Source organism: Amblyomma maculatum, chromosome 9 (genome assembly GCF_055883805.1).
Source record: "Amblyomma maculatum isolate TAMU_Amacu chromosome 9, ASM5588380v1, whole genome shotgun sequence".
NCBI classification, from domain to species: Eukaryota; Metazoa; Arthropoda; class Arachnida; order Ixodida; family Ixodidae; genus Amblyomma; species Amblyomma maculatum.
Window position 1 is genome coordinate 126,442,946 of NC_139352.1, and position 14,798 is coordinate 126,457,743.

General features: G+C 50.9%; 1 pseudogene; it reads left to right on the forward strand.

The window, feature by feature from the left end:
- The first annotated feature begins 1,785 nt into the window (after nt 1-1,785).
- On the forward strand, nt 1,786-3,069 carry LOC146180339 (uncharacterized; annotated as a pseudogene).
- Nucleotides 3,070-14,798: the final 11,729 nt, after the last annotated feature.

The following is a 14,798-nucleotide window of genomic DNA, read 5'->3' on the forward strand; positions in this document are numbered from 1 at the left end:
AAGACGTAAATATGGGCACGAATGCCAGACTTTATGGGACTGCAGGCTCTGGTTTTAAAATACCATTAGTGCACAGCTGGAATTGTGGTGTTGATCGATCCCCCAAAGCACATAGGATGTTGCATCCGAGCGACCACGTCTATTGTGTAGGCACGGGTTTGGAATTTAATTGAATTCTCATATTTTGCAGCACAACAAAAATGTATTATAAAAACATGTCTCATTTCGCTGCAAAAGGTCCTGCAGAATTAACATGAAAGCAAAATCATAGACTAAACTGTTTCGATGGCTTTTTCGGTACACTGCATTTAAAATAATTTATAAATTTCAACGAAGTGCAGCTCAGTTTCATGGGCACTGATTATCTGGAAACATTTCAGGCCATTCATTTGCCCATATTAGCAGAACTGGTGATTTATTTAAACATAACAACGTTAGTAGGGTCTTACGATAGTATATGTCTCGCATACTTCAGTAATTACCTTTTGCTCCGCGCATTGTTTATTACTCGCAATGAAAACACAGTGTTCTGAGGACATGCTCCCTTCATTGAACTACCTGTCATTAGAGCGAGAGGTGCTCATTTATTGATACAAAGAGCTCACAGGCTCCTTTTTACAACAGAGGATTTTGTAAGTGGGATATAGAAATTATGTATCAGAACGTAAGAACTAATTCAACGAAATAGGCAACAAAACTTTATACAGTAATTACCATGATCTATGAGCATAAATTAGCAAGGAAACGCCTATGCAAGCTTAAAATAGGGCAACATGAAACCGGAACAGATATATGTATTGAGGCTATTGACAAAATATTTACATATATTTTATAACATGTAACATTTATTCACCCTGAGTTACAGACGCAGGAGGCTGCAATTTTATCTGTTAACAAGTACCTGACTGCTGCAGTATTACTGAAATAAGCAACATCGCCAAGAAGCTTATTCCAAAAGCTTATGGCCTGTGAGAGTGCAGAAAAGTTTGTGGGGATTCATAATCCCCTGCCCCCATTATAAAGGGCCGCGCGTAGTTAACACGCGTGATTACGTGCGCTCTTGGGGAGGACCGCGAGGAGAGGGCACACTGGCCACCCTCCCATCCTCCCAGGCTCCCGCGGCGACACCGCACTGGTTTCCTTCTTTCCTACTGGCATACCCGGGGAACCTCCTCTCCCAGAGCCGAGGTGAGATGCGCGTCTGTCGCAGCTCCCTCGGTGTCTTTTGAAGGTTGGGCGTGAACGCGCACAGATCAGCATTCCCGTCGGGAGACCGCCGCCTTCACCCTCTGCTCCCGGTCCAGCGCGCACTGACCGCCGCGGGCCGTAAGCACGAAGCCGCACGCAGCTGAGCAGACTACCTCTCAATCCTCGTGCGTGCTTCGCCCTTAGGTGGTTCTATTTCACCCCCGTACGCGGCGTTCGCTCGCTACACGGCGGTTGTTCTTTAGTGTATTTTCCTTTGCCGTGTATTCGAGCACAATAAACTTTTCGAGTACGTAACTCAGTGTCTGTCCCCTCTGGCTCGAACCCGCCGCAGTAGCGACTTCTCGCACCGCGGGTTGGGGGTCACAGCTCTGTCAGGACTGCACGTCGGAGCTAGACGGCGACTGTAGCGTCTAGTCCCCCCGTGGCGCATTCTTGCGAGATTAACCCCCCATATCTTGGCGCCCAACGTGGGACCAGAGGTGCGACAAACTGAGTGGCTGTGTATCGGGTTTTCGACACAGACAGGCCATGGAAGCGAGCATGTCTGACTTTAAGTCTCTGCTAATGCTTTCCGATATGGCTTCCCAACGGCAACCTATAAGCGTGGCTGTATCTGCTACAGCCGGTCCATTCCCAGAGGCTGACGCTAGCCCCAGTGACCTCATATCGTTTGAGCCGAGCTGTGCTTCACGCGACGCACTCACTCAGACGCGCGACGACGCAGGGCACTTTTCGCCAAGCGCTATGCCGCGAGGTATGGAGTGCACGGAGCGGCCGCTACCCTGCACATCCCAGCCGGTCGTTCAGCCAGATTTCTCTGGCCAGACCAATCCCCATGAGGCTATGCTGCGCGACGCTTTGCGCCTCATAGAAAGCCTCACGGGTGTCGTGTAGACGACTCTGCACACATCCCCGCCAGCTTCGAGACTGAGGTTAGAGGTGGTTTTACCCAGTTATAGCGGTTATCATGATCGTTTCAGTGCCAATGAGTACCTGGACCGCATGCTGACTTACCAGCAGGCGACAGGGCTTCCCGATGGCGAGATTCTGACACGCGTCGTGCCAGTCTCACTGACCGATCAGGCTGCCCGCTGGTTCCGCCTCACTGGTCACCGGTCAAGCACGCTGGATGAGTTCCGAACGCGGTTTCGCGACGAATTCTTGCCCGCAGATTACGAACGGCGTCTGCGGCGCGAGCTGGAGGTCCGTACTCAGCATCCGGACGAGTCCTTGCTCGAGTACGTGAGAGCGATGGACGAGTTGTATCGTCTCGCATACCCCTCGGCTCCGAACGGCGAGAAGGCATAAGCGTGTCACGCGACAAGCTCACCCTACCTTCGCAGCCTACCTACGACGATCAGAGATTCGGACGAGCTCGCCTAGGCAGCCAAGCGCATGCAGGCGGACATACTCGCTTCGCGCACCTATCGGCCACCCCCGCCGGCGTCGCACGCACTTGAGCCGCGATGCGCCTGGAACGGAGGCACTTTTCGACCTCGTTCCCGGGGAGCCGAATTGGTTGCATTCAGTGACGGACAAACGAGGAACGGTTGGGACCTGTCTGCCCGAGCTCTCGACCCGTACACGTATGCCATGCGTACAGCACACGCTACGTCCGGCCAAGACACGCAGATTCGTGGTCGGCATCCCGACACGAGGACGCGAGTGCAACGCGCACCTGCAACGGTAAACCCGGCAGGGAGGTACGGTCAATCGGCGCGCGGCGACAGCAGCCCCGCCCGACAACGGCCCACTGCCCTCTGCTACCGGTGCAACCAACCAGGGCACTACGCCAGGGAATGCAGGCGCCCCGCTGCCCGAGAGCACGCGCTTTCGGGAAACGAGCGGAGCCGCCGCTGAGCACGACTGCACATCCGGCGGCGACAACAGCGGTGCTCAGTGAGTCACACGAACTCCTGGCTCCGTTGGCTTGTCGTTTTGGTCCCCCCAGCGACACGCCAGTGCCACTTATTGAGCTTACTGTCGTCCGGCGTAAGTTCATGGCTTTGCTAGACACAGGAGCGTCCGCTTCGTTGTTTGGCGACGAGGTATGCGAGCATCTCCGTCGGAGTGGGATCCGATTGCGAGCGAGCAACCTCGCCTTCCGACTAGCCAGCGGCACGGCGCACGCGAGCGGCGCCGCGCGGCTTCTGGTGCGATGGGAGAAACGAGTCAGGCGCCAGCGCCTCACTCACCTCCCCGGCCTGTCGGTCCCAATCATTCTTGGTAGAAACTTCCTCGCTAAGACGGGCATTGTTATTGAAGTCTGCAATGGAGGATATAGAGAGCGAGAATGTGGCACCCTGAAACCTTTCGTTCAACCTCAGAAAGCATCAGAAGTACCCTTGCTATCAGATGCTACGCGCGCAGACATACGCAACAAGCGCCCGAAAAAGCTCCTCGAAACACCTTCGGCCGGGCAGACAAATTCGCCGGTCAACCGCGCCGAGAGAAAAGGCGCGGAGGGGACTGACTCCCCTCCCGCGCGACCCCCTGCCCCTTTTGTGGTTGCACTCTGCGCCTCGGGCGAAGGCAGGCCTCCCCACCCTCTGCTGAACAACTTGAGCAGTTTGTCACGGGAGGAAAAGGCGCGCTTGTGTCAGCTCTTGAACGAGTACGGCGCAGTATTCACTGAGCGGCCTGGCTGTACTACGCTAGTAAGGCACAAAATTGAGACAGGCGACGCCGTTCCTTGGAAGTGCAATCCCCGGCCAGTCAGCTTGGCTAAGAGGAAAGCGCTTGATGACGCTCTGGATGAACTTGTCGATACAGGCATCGTGGAACGCTCAAACAGCCCCTGGGGTTTTCCAGTGGTGCTGGTGGCCAAAAAGGACGGAACTACCCGCCTTTTTCTGGACTATCGCCGCCTGAACGAGGTGACGCGGAAGGGTGCCTATCCACTTCCGAGTATTCCCTCGATCGTGTCCAATGTTGGCGGAGCGAAGTACTCTACTACGCTCGATGCCAGTAGAGGATACTTTCAGGTGGAGATGGATCCCGGTGACAGAGAGAAGACATCATTCACCTGTCACAGGGGTCTTTTCCAGTTTACCCGAATGCCATTTGGCCGGGTTGGAACTCCGGCGACGTACCAGCGTCTTATGGACCGTGTCCTAGGTGATGCAAGGTGGCACCATGCTCTTGCCTACCTAGAAGACATTGTGGTGTATTCGGCAACATTTGATGAGCACTTATGCCATCTCAGGGACGTACTGGAAAGACTGAGGTCTGCGGGAATCACTTTGAACCCAAATAAGACTCAGATAGCGGCGACCCGAATAACCTTCTTAGGATTCACGCTAGACAATGGACGCCTTCTGCCGTGCGAGGAAAAACTCCGGGCGATTCGGAATTTCCCCTCGCCGACATATGTAGGCGGACTGAGACGCTTTCTGGGGATGGTAAACTTTTATCGCCTGTTTATTCCAGATTGCGCCGCTCTGCAAGCCCCCTTAACGACTTTGTTAAGGAAAGGTGTTAAGTGGCGTTGGGAACCCGAGCAAGAGGCTGCACTGCGAGGCCTTACTAATGCGCTCGCGGAAACCACAGAGCTGAGGCTGCCTGACCTGAACAGGGAATTTGTGATCCACACGGATGCATGTGACTTGGGCTTAGGAGCAGTTCTGCTTCAGGAGCACGAAGGCAGCCTGAGGCCGGTGGCGTTCGCCAGCCGCTCATTAACTCCCGCAGAGAAGAATTATTCCGTGACAGAGAAGGAATGTCTTGCGATTATCTTCGCTCAGCGGAAGTTCGACTACTACGTCGACGGAGTCGCTTTCGTGGTTGAGACTGATCACATGGCACTCACATGGCTGAGACGCCTAGGCGAGCCGAGCGGACGCCCAGCACGATGGGCGCTACTTCTCCAGTGTTACGACTTTACCGTTCGCTACAGGAGAGGTAATAACAACGTGGTGGCAGACGCGCTTTCGCGCGCACCCGTTGGCGGCGAGGGCAGTAACCCTGCTACCCCCTCCGCGACGCCCCTCAGTCGGAGCAGCGCGACTGCAGCCTCGCTCGTTCATAGCCCCGAGGGAAGCGCGGCCGACCCGCCTTCCCTGGGCGAAAGCGTTAACCACTTGTACTGCGTCAGTTCAGTGGGGAGCGCGTTCAGCAGAAGGGAGCTATTAGAGGCTCAGCGAGAGGATCCATTTTGTCAGAAAGTGTTTGACGGGCTCAGGGAGCCGGGCGGCGCGGCCGCGGCGCACATGGAGGCAGCTGGTATTGCTCCTCGTGCGGGGCGCTCGAACACATCTGGTAATGCTGTGAGCGCGATGGATTCCTATCTGCTTGACTCTGACGGCGTCCTGCTGAGATACTTCCCTTCCGAGAAGGATGCACACGAATCCTTCAAAGTGGTGATTCCACGCACGCTGAGAAAGGCGTTGTTACGCTACTTCCATGACACGTGCATCGCTGGGCATGCGAGCGGCCATAAGACTTTTCCTAAGTTGTGTCGCTTCGCTACCTAGCCTGGCATCAAGCGGGAGGTGATTCGCTACACCCGCTCGTGCGACGTGTGCCAAAGGGTCAAGCCACGTGGTGGACGCACATCTGGGCTTATGCAGCCGATCAATAGCCAGGCTCCCTGGCAGATTGCGGCTTGTGACGTCATGGGAAACTATCCCAGGACCCCGAGCGGGAACCACTTTCTGCTCGTTGTCACAGACCATTTCAGCAAATGGGTTGAGCTTTTCCTACTGAGAAAGCTGACAGCACGCGTAATCATGGGGGAGCTGGTTGAGGTGTTTACACGGTTTGGCTACCCCGAGCAGTTGATAACGGACAATGCGTCGTACTTTACTGCTAAGCTGTTGGTGGACTCCAGTGTTTCCCTCGGCATTAAGCACAAGAGAACAACCACGTACCATGCCCAGGCGAATCTCACGGAACGCGTGAACCGCAACATCAAGGACACGCTAGTTGCATTTGCGGAGACGCACAGTGACTGGGATACCCGTCTCCCCGAGATTGGGTTTGCTCTCAGATCAACCGTGAATCGCTCAACTGGGTACACACCTGCCGCCCTCAACCTCGGCAGGGAGCTGTCGAACCCCGTAGACCGTACTCTACAGGTTCGTAGCAACAACCCGAATGCTCGATCGGCACGCGACAGGGCTGCGCGCGAAGATGACGGAGGCTTTGGACAAATCACGACGGAATCTGAGCACTGCTCGCGCCGAGCAGAAAGCGCAGTATGACCGCTCTCACCGAGAAATTCACTACAAACCGGGTGATCTTGTGTTGAGGCGCAGTCATGTCCTGAACGACGCCAGTAAGAAGTTCTCCGCTTCTCTGGCGCCGAAATGGTCAGGACCGTACCGAGTTTGGCAGAAGGTCTGTTCGCTCGTGTACAGGCTGGCGGACCTGAAGTTAAGACCGACCGGCGGACCGGTGCATGTCTGTGATCTCAAACCCTACGTTGACAGAGGGAATGAGTGGTCCGAGGAGGACGCACTCCCTCGCCAGCAGGCAGCTGTACCGGGAGGCCGATGTCGTCGTTTGAACATCGCGCCTCGTTACAACTTCTCCCACGGCAGACGCAACTCTGACCAACGCGCAGGGTGTAATTTCTTGTGCTGAACACGGACGAGACACCCTGTAGATATTCAGTACATTTTGCTACCAGAGCAAGCACGCGCTTTCTCTTTGGAAAAGACTGAGTGGGGTTAGATTAAAAAAAAGGGAGAGGAATACCGTAAACGTAAAACAAAAAAAAATGTAACTAGGGAAAAGACAGCCTTGCAGCCAGCCAGGAGAGGAGCCGGCGGAGGCCACGACAACCGTTGCACCAGCGAAGGGCAAGCCGTCCAAGGAGTGGCCGCGTTCCTGCACCCAGGGCATGCTGTCAGAGTCAACCAGGCCAAGACACGGTTTCCGGTCGGCTACGGATCGAGCCAGCCGGAGTTCGTGGAACGGGCCCATGTCTAGCACGACAAAAGCTGCAGCAATGGAACCGCCTCGGCGCCGTTCGGTGCTCGCGGCCGTGGCTTCACCAGCGGGAACATGGCGACCTGCTGCCCTCGCCACCGGCAGCGTCAACGACGGAGGGAAAAGATGCCGGCCGGGAGCGATCGGACGACCCGCTGAGGGAGGCCTGCAGCACGCTACGCAACGCAAAGACGCAGTTCCTAACCGTTCTTCGGCAAGCTGCCCTGGCTGACCAAGGATGAATGCAGAGCGGCCCGCCGGCGGCCATCGATATTTCCGTGCTTGGCTGACTGACGGCGAAGAAGCGGGACCTGTGGTTACCGCGGTCATCGACACTTCCACCCTTGATCCATGGTCGCCTCCTGAGGTCATCGGCCATGCCTCCCCCTCCGAAACCCATGGCTGTGAGCTGTCTGCAACTCTTTATATATTGCCGCTTTTCTTTAAATGGGTTTAAAAGTTAAACGGCATCTAGCCGGCACCACTCCGTATATCTCTGGGAGAACACGGTTACTTTTAGCCGTACGGCGGTTTTAAGGAGGGGGGATGTGGGGATTCGAAATCCCCTGCCCCCATTATAAAGGGCCGCGCGTAGTTAACACGCGTGATTACGTGCGCTCTTGGGGAGGACCGCGAGGAGAGGGCACACTGGCCACCCTCCCATCCTCCCAGGCTCCCGCGGCGACACCGCACGGGTTTCCTTCTTTCCTACCGGCATACCCGGGAAACCTCCTCTCCCCGAGCCGAGGTGAGATGCGCGTCTGTCGCAGCTTCCTCGGTGCCGGACGGTTGGGCGTGCACGCGCACGCATCAGCATTCCCGTCGGGAGACCGCCGCCTTCACCCTCTGCTCCCGGTCCAGCGCGCACTGACTGCCGCGGGCCGTGAGCACGAAGCCGCACGCAGGTGAGCAGAATACCTCTCACTCCTCGTGCGTGCTTCGCCCTTAGGTGGTTCTATTCCACCCCCGTACGCGGCGTTCGCTCGCTACACGGCGGTTGTTCTTTAGTGTATTTTCCTTTGCCGTGTACTCGAGCACAATAAATGTTTCGAGTACGTAACTCGGTGTCTGTCCCCTCTGGCTCGAAACCGCCGCAGTAGCGACTTCTCGCGCCGCGGGTTGGGGGTCACAGCTCTGTCTGTTAGTGCTGCACGTCGGGGCTAGAAGGCGACTGTAGCGTCTAGTCCCCCCGTGGTGCATTCTTGCGAGATTAACCCCCCATAAGTTATATATTTTTGTACGACCAAATATGCACGTGAAGCTTTTGTGATTGTGAAGGAGGAGATGCTATGGGGGGGGGGGGGGTATAGCATTGCTGACACAAATGGAACGTTTTGGGACTGAACACCATTTAATTAGATAAAGAGAAGTTAGAAAGTTCGATGTTATCCTAGAGATAGAACAAATAGCGATAACTTGATGTTAGTCACGCTGGAATGACGGTTATTATCGCGAGCGATGAATAATACAGCGCGGTTCTGCACGGATTCAAACAACATGTTAAGTATGCTAAGACGGCGAGCAGATTAGCGAAGCGAATACAATTTTTCGGTGGACGAATGTGTGATAAGCTACTTTTCGACTGGCACGAAATGCCGTGCGTTTTAGGTATTTTAGAGAACGTTAAGCCTTTGCTGTGACTTTATCTGAGTGTCGATTATTAAATAATAGCTGTGAGCACCGCAGAGACTCGCTATGATTGCTGAAAGAGATGAAAATGAAATTTGATAGCTTGCTGCTGAATGTCATTAGTTTGCACTTGTCAATGTTAAGCGACATAAGGTGAGATGCAAATATATCGTCTAAATACGCTGCAAAGAGGCCTGGAACAATAAGATGGAAGCAAAAGCCTGGACCAAACATTTCAATAACTCTTTTGGTCCACTGTACTTGAATGAAGCAAGTTGACCAAATTTGCAAAGTCACAATCCAAGTCTTATAAACTGGCATTTGATAAACTTAGAATGGACAAACAAACATATGCGTATGACCGAACCACTGATTCGGTCATATTAGTATCACCATAGCTAGGCAATGCACCTAGATTGCGTGATTGTCCTCAGTCCACGTCATGCCCCCAGGCTCCGACGCTGTCCCTTTCATTTTCTAATATCCGAAGCTTGATGCCTAAACGTGATCATCTCTGCTCTTTTTTACAAGACAGTGAATCTGATATAGTTGCTTTAACTGAAACTTGGTTGCACCCCGGTATCAAAGACAATGAAATCTTTCCAGACGCCCATGCTTACAATATCTACAGACATGACCGTGCAGATAAAAGAGGGGGTGGGGTGCTTCTTGGTATTAAAAAAAAACGTTACCATCCACTGCTATCAATTCTAACTCAGACCTCGAAATAGTTTGGGTTGCCTGCAAAACTATATCTTCGAATTTACTTTTTGGAGTGTGTTACCGTCCGCCCGATTGTGTGACTTCTTTCATTCATGATCTTCGGTCTAGCATTGCTGCCGCTGTCGAACACAGTTCACCTAGCAACATCTACTTGTTGGGTGATTTTAATTTTCCTGAAATAGATTGGCCTTCTTTGTCTTCAACTAGTCATGCTGCAACAGAATTCATCAACCTAACACTAGATTTCAATTTATTTCAAGTGATTAGCCAGAATACGCGTGGTTCTAACATTCTTGATTTAGCTCTATCCACTGCTCCCGATACCATAGGGCCGGTTATGTATCTTGACGGATTTAGCGATCATAAGATGTTGCAGTTTGATATTCTAGTTCCGAGCTTGTTTGCAGGTATTACAACTAAAAAAATTAGAGATTATAGTAAAGCACGATATGATGAAATTAACACGGAGCTTGCCTCATTTTTCAATGAGGTGTTTTTCCCGCTAAGGAACGAACGATCTACCGAAGAAAACTGGTTGCTCTTCAAACACAAACTATCTGCACTGATAGAGAAACATGTTCCTCTGATTACAATAGCTAATGACATAAAAAATCCATGGTTCAACAAGACCCTCCGTCGATTACGGAATAAAAAGAAGCGCCTATACAGAATAGCTAGATCTGCTCCTTCTTCAACCTCGTTGGAAAGATATAAACTGTGTTTGAAGGCGTACTGTTCTGCTGTTACCGCTGCCAAAAACAAATACTTCACTCATGATCTGCCGTCACTTTTGCAGACTAATCCTAAGAAGTTTTGGCAGACTATATCTCCCGAAAGTAAACATGACATCATACAACTACACAATACTGATGGCTTGCCGCTAGCTGACACTGAATGTCCAACCGCGTTCAACAGATTTTTTGCATCAGTGTTTACTAAGGAAGATTATTCCAGTATGCCAATTGTTCTCGAGTCTGACTACCCATTCATGGAGCCCATCACCATTAGTGCTGAGGGTATCGCATCACTAATTAAAAATCTAAAGTTATCATCATCTGCCGGAGTGGACAACATTAACTCGAAGATACTTAAAAACACCATTTCAATTTCCAGCCAGATTTTGTGTCATATATTTCAGCAATCACTATCCTCCGGAGAACTGCCCACTGACTGGAAAAAAGCCAAAGTCATCCCTGTCTTCAAAACGGGTAACAAAACCTCTCCTGATAACTATCGGCCTATTTCGTTAACATGCATATGCTGTAAATTACTTGAGCATATTATCGCTTCTCACATTTACAACCATCTGGAACGAAATGACTTCTTCTTTTCAAATCAGCATGGTTTTAGGAAAGGCTACTCATGTGATACCCAGATATTTGAATTTACTACTGACCTGCATTTCAACATGGATGATAACCAGCAAACAGATTGCATTTTTTTAGATTTCTCAAAAGCATTTGACAGAGTTGCACATGGCCGGCTTTTTACAAAATTATCTACCCTTTCCCTTGATTCCCTCACATTATCTTGGCTTCGAAACTTTCTCTCATTACGTCAGCAAATCACAGTTGTCAACGGCTCTTCCTCATCCCTATGTGACGTAACCTCAGGCGTACCACAGGGAAGCGTACTTGGACCCTTACTTTTTCTAATCTACATTAACGACCTTCCCACTAACATTTCATCCCGTTTACGCCTTTTCGCAGACGACTGTGTTGTTTACCGTAAGATCGCTTCTGAGACTGATCACCTGACCCTTCAAAATGACCTTGACACTATTGTTGATTGGTGTCAAAACTGGCAAATGATTCTTAACCCTAATAAATGTAAATCAATGACTTTTAGCCGCAAGCATGTTGTTTCTAACTTCATATACTCTATAAATAATACCTCTCTATCAAGGGTTACGTCGTACAAATACCTTGGAATTCAGTTCACACCAAATCTTTCATGGTCTTCTCATATTTCTGCAGTCTGCAACAAAGCGTCGAGGACATTGGGTTTCATACGCCGGAACCTTCGAAACTCACCTAGCTCCGTTCGAAAACTTGCATATTTTACATTTGTTCGCCCACAGCTGGAATTTATCTCACCTATTTATCTCGCTCTTCACAACGCTTACACAATCAACTCAGCTTCAACCGGATATATGGGAAGACCCTGTCGTTTAATTCCTCTGCATTACCTAGAGCAATAAAACTCTGGAATGATCTTCCTGACAACATAATCTCTTTCATTGATCCTGGTGAGTTTAAAAAACATCTATGTATACATCTATTGCCATAGTGATGTTCGAAATGTAAAACAGTTTCATTTGTTCTTAACGTTGTTTTTCGTGTCTCGTGTCTGATGTTATTTTAACTCGGTTTTGTATAAATTTCGTGTTCCTTTCTTGTATTGGACTTGTACCGCGTTCTTGTACGATATTCTTGTACCGATTTGCCCCCCTCACCCAATGCTCTTCGGGGCCTGTGAGGTACTAATAAATAAATAAATAAATAAATAAATAAATCGTTAATATGTAATGAATAATACATATTGGAAACTGCAAATGGCAAAAAAACAGCTTTCTTGAATACTAGAAGATACTTCAGAATACGAAGCACCAGATTGTCATTCGCTCCAAGGTTTTCTGTAGAACAATGTGATCAGTTGTATTATAAATATGAAGGTATGTATCACAATCATCAACAAACAAAGAATTTGTTTGGTTTGGTTTGTGGGGTTTAACGTCTCAAAGCAACTCAGGCTATGAGAGACGCCGTAGTGGAGGACTCCGGAAATTTCGACCACATTGGGTGGATGTAATTCTTGTAGGTAAGATGTTAGTATATACTAAAAATAGCAAAAGGTCCAAAGCTCCAAAACACTGCCCGGCGGAATGGAGATCGCATCGATACCGGAGACGCCAGCGCAATTCACAGAAGACCTTATCGAGTCGCCATTTCTGAACGACGCGTCATACAATATGAAGGAGACGGCATGTTGGCAAGAAACATTATAGAGCCTTCTAGCAGCACCTGGGTGTCACCTGTCGTGCTTGTTAAAAAGAAGGACAATACCTGGTGGTTCTGTGTTGATTACCGTCGCCTCAACAAAATTACAAAGAAGGACGTTTACCCGCTCCTCAGGATAGATGATACCCTCGACTGCTTGCATGGTGCCAGCTATTTTTATTCGATTGATCTTCGTTCCGGTTATTGGCAGATCGCTATCGACGAACAGGACCGAGAGAAGACCGCATTCGTCCCTCCTGATGACCTGTACCAATTCAAGGTGATGCCTTTTGGCGTGTGTAATGCACCCTCAACATTCGAGTGCATGATGGACTCTCTTTTACGCGGTTTCAAATGGACTACGTGCTTATATTGTCATGATGACGTTACTGTATTTTCTTCGACCGTCGAGAGCCATCTCCATCGCCTTGATGCCATTCTTGGCGTCTTCCGAAGCGCTGGACGTTCAGCTGAACTCGAAGTGTAGCTTCGGCCGACGTAAAGTCAAGGTGCTCGGTCATGCGGTCGACGCCCATGGCGTTCAACCTGACCCATACAAAATACGTGCTGGAAGTGTATTTCCAAACTCCGCTGTACCAGTGGCATGCGTAGTTTGCATTTCCTTTTCTCCTGTCTCCGGCAGTTTGTTCCCAACTTTGTGAAGACGGCTCGGCCACTCACCAATTGTCTGAAGAACCACGTTCCATTTTGCTGGAACCAAGAACAATCTCAAGCCTATTCTGCGCTCATTGCAGGCTTCACCAACGCCCGTCCTGGACCATTTCAATCCCTCGGCACCAATGGAGGGTGCAACGACGCCAGTGGTCACTTTATTGGTGCCATTCTCGCGCAACAGCAGATGGGTCGCCCTCACATCATTGCTTATGCCAGTAGTCCTCCTTGCTGCTGCTGAGCGTAATTACCCGATTGCAGAGCGTGAGTGCTTAGTCCTCGTTTGGGCCATTACAAAATTTCGCCCTTACTTGTTTGGCTGCACGTTCTCCGTCATCACCGACCACAACGCCTTATGTTGGCTGTCTACGCTTAAGGACCCTATCGGTCGCCTCGTGCTTTGGGCCCTGATTATTCAGGAATACACTTTTTCTGCCGTCCACAAGTCCGGTTGGCTGCACGCGGACGCCGACTGCCTATCCTGCAACCCTGTAGATCCGCCACCGGCGAGCGAGTGTGGCAAGGACACATGCGTGTTGGCCACCTCTGACCTTTTAAACATTCGCCATGAGCAGCGCTGAAATCCCAAGCTTGGCAGCATTATCAATCGCCGCAGCACTGAAAACGTTGGTTCTACCCTTGCTTTGCTTGTGCTCTACAATGGCACCTTATACCGGCAGAATATGCGACCAGATGGCGCCGAGCTTGTGCTTGTAGTCCCCGAACACTTGCGTCCCACCGTTCTTCAGCAGCTGCACGACGCGCCCACTGCTGGCCATCTTGGTGTATCTCGTACGTACGACAGCATCCGCCCTCGCTTCTTTCGGCCAGGACTCTACCGCTGTGTTCGTCGTTATTTGGCTTCTGTCAGCGACGCATGAAGCCCTCGGTTGTGCCTGCTGGATCCCTGCAGACGATCGACATCCCAGTAGACCCGTGTTTCCGAGTTGGCCTTGACCTCCTGGGGCCTCTCCCACTTTCTGAATCGGGGAATAAATGGATTGCAGTGGCCATGCATTGTGCTAACGGCTACGCTGTCACCCGAGCGATACCTACTAGCTGTGCAACTGACGTGGCTGAGTTTCTTCTCTACGACGTCATCCTGCTCCATGGTGCTCCACGCCAGCTAATCACTGACCGTGGCCGTTACTTCCTTGCTCGAGTAGTCAACGAAACTCTCCAGCACTGCTCCATTAAGTACTATTTCATCACCGCTTACCGTCAACAAACGAACGGCCTCACCAAACGCCTCAACTGCACGCTCACGGACATGTTGTCAATGTATGTATCGGATGATCACCGTGACTGGGAAAATAATTTGCCGTTTGTAACGTTCGCATATAATCCCTTCTGTCACGACATAATGGGCAACTCACCCTTCTACTATTTTGCCGCGACCCTCCCCTTCCATTTGACAGCCTCACACCGCTGATGCAAGCTTCTATTTTCGTGACGTCATATCCCGAGCTGATGCCGCCCGCGATATTGCCCGCCGCCGACTGGCTTCCCCCAAAATTCACGCCTAAATATATTCGGAAATTCGGAAATGAAAGCACTGAGGATATCGCGTCAATGAAAAGGAAGAGGTCTGACGTTTCCGGTTGTATGGCAGGCACCTGTGTTAGAAATAACCGA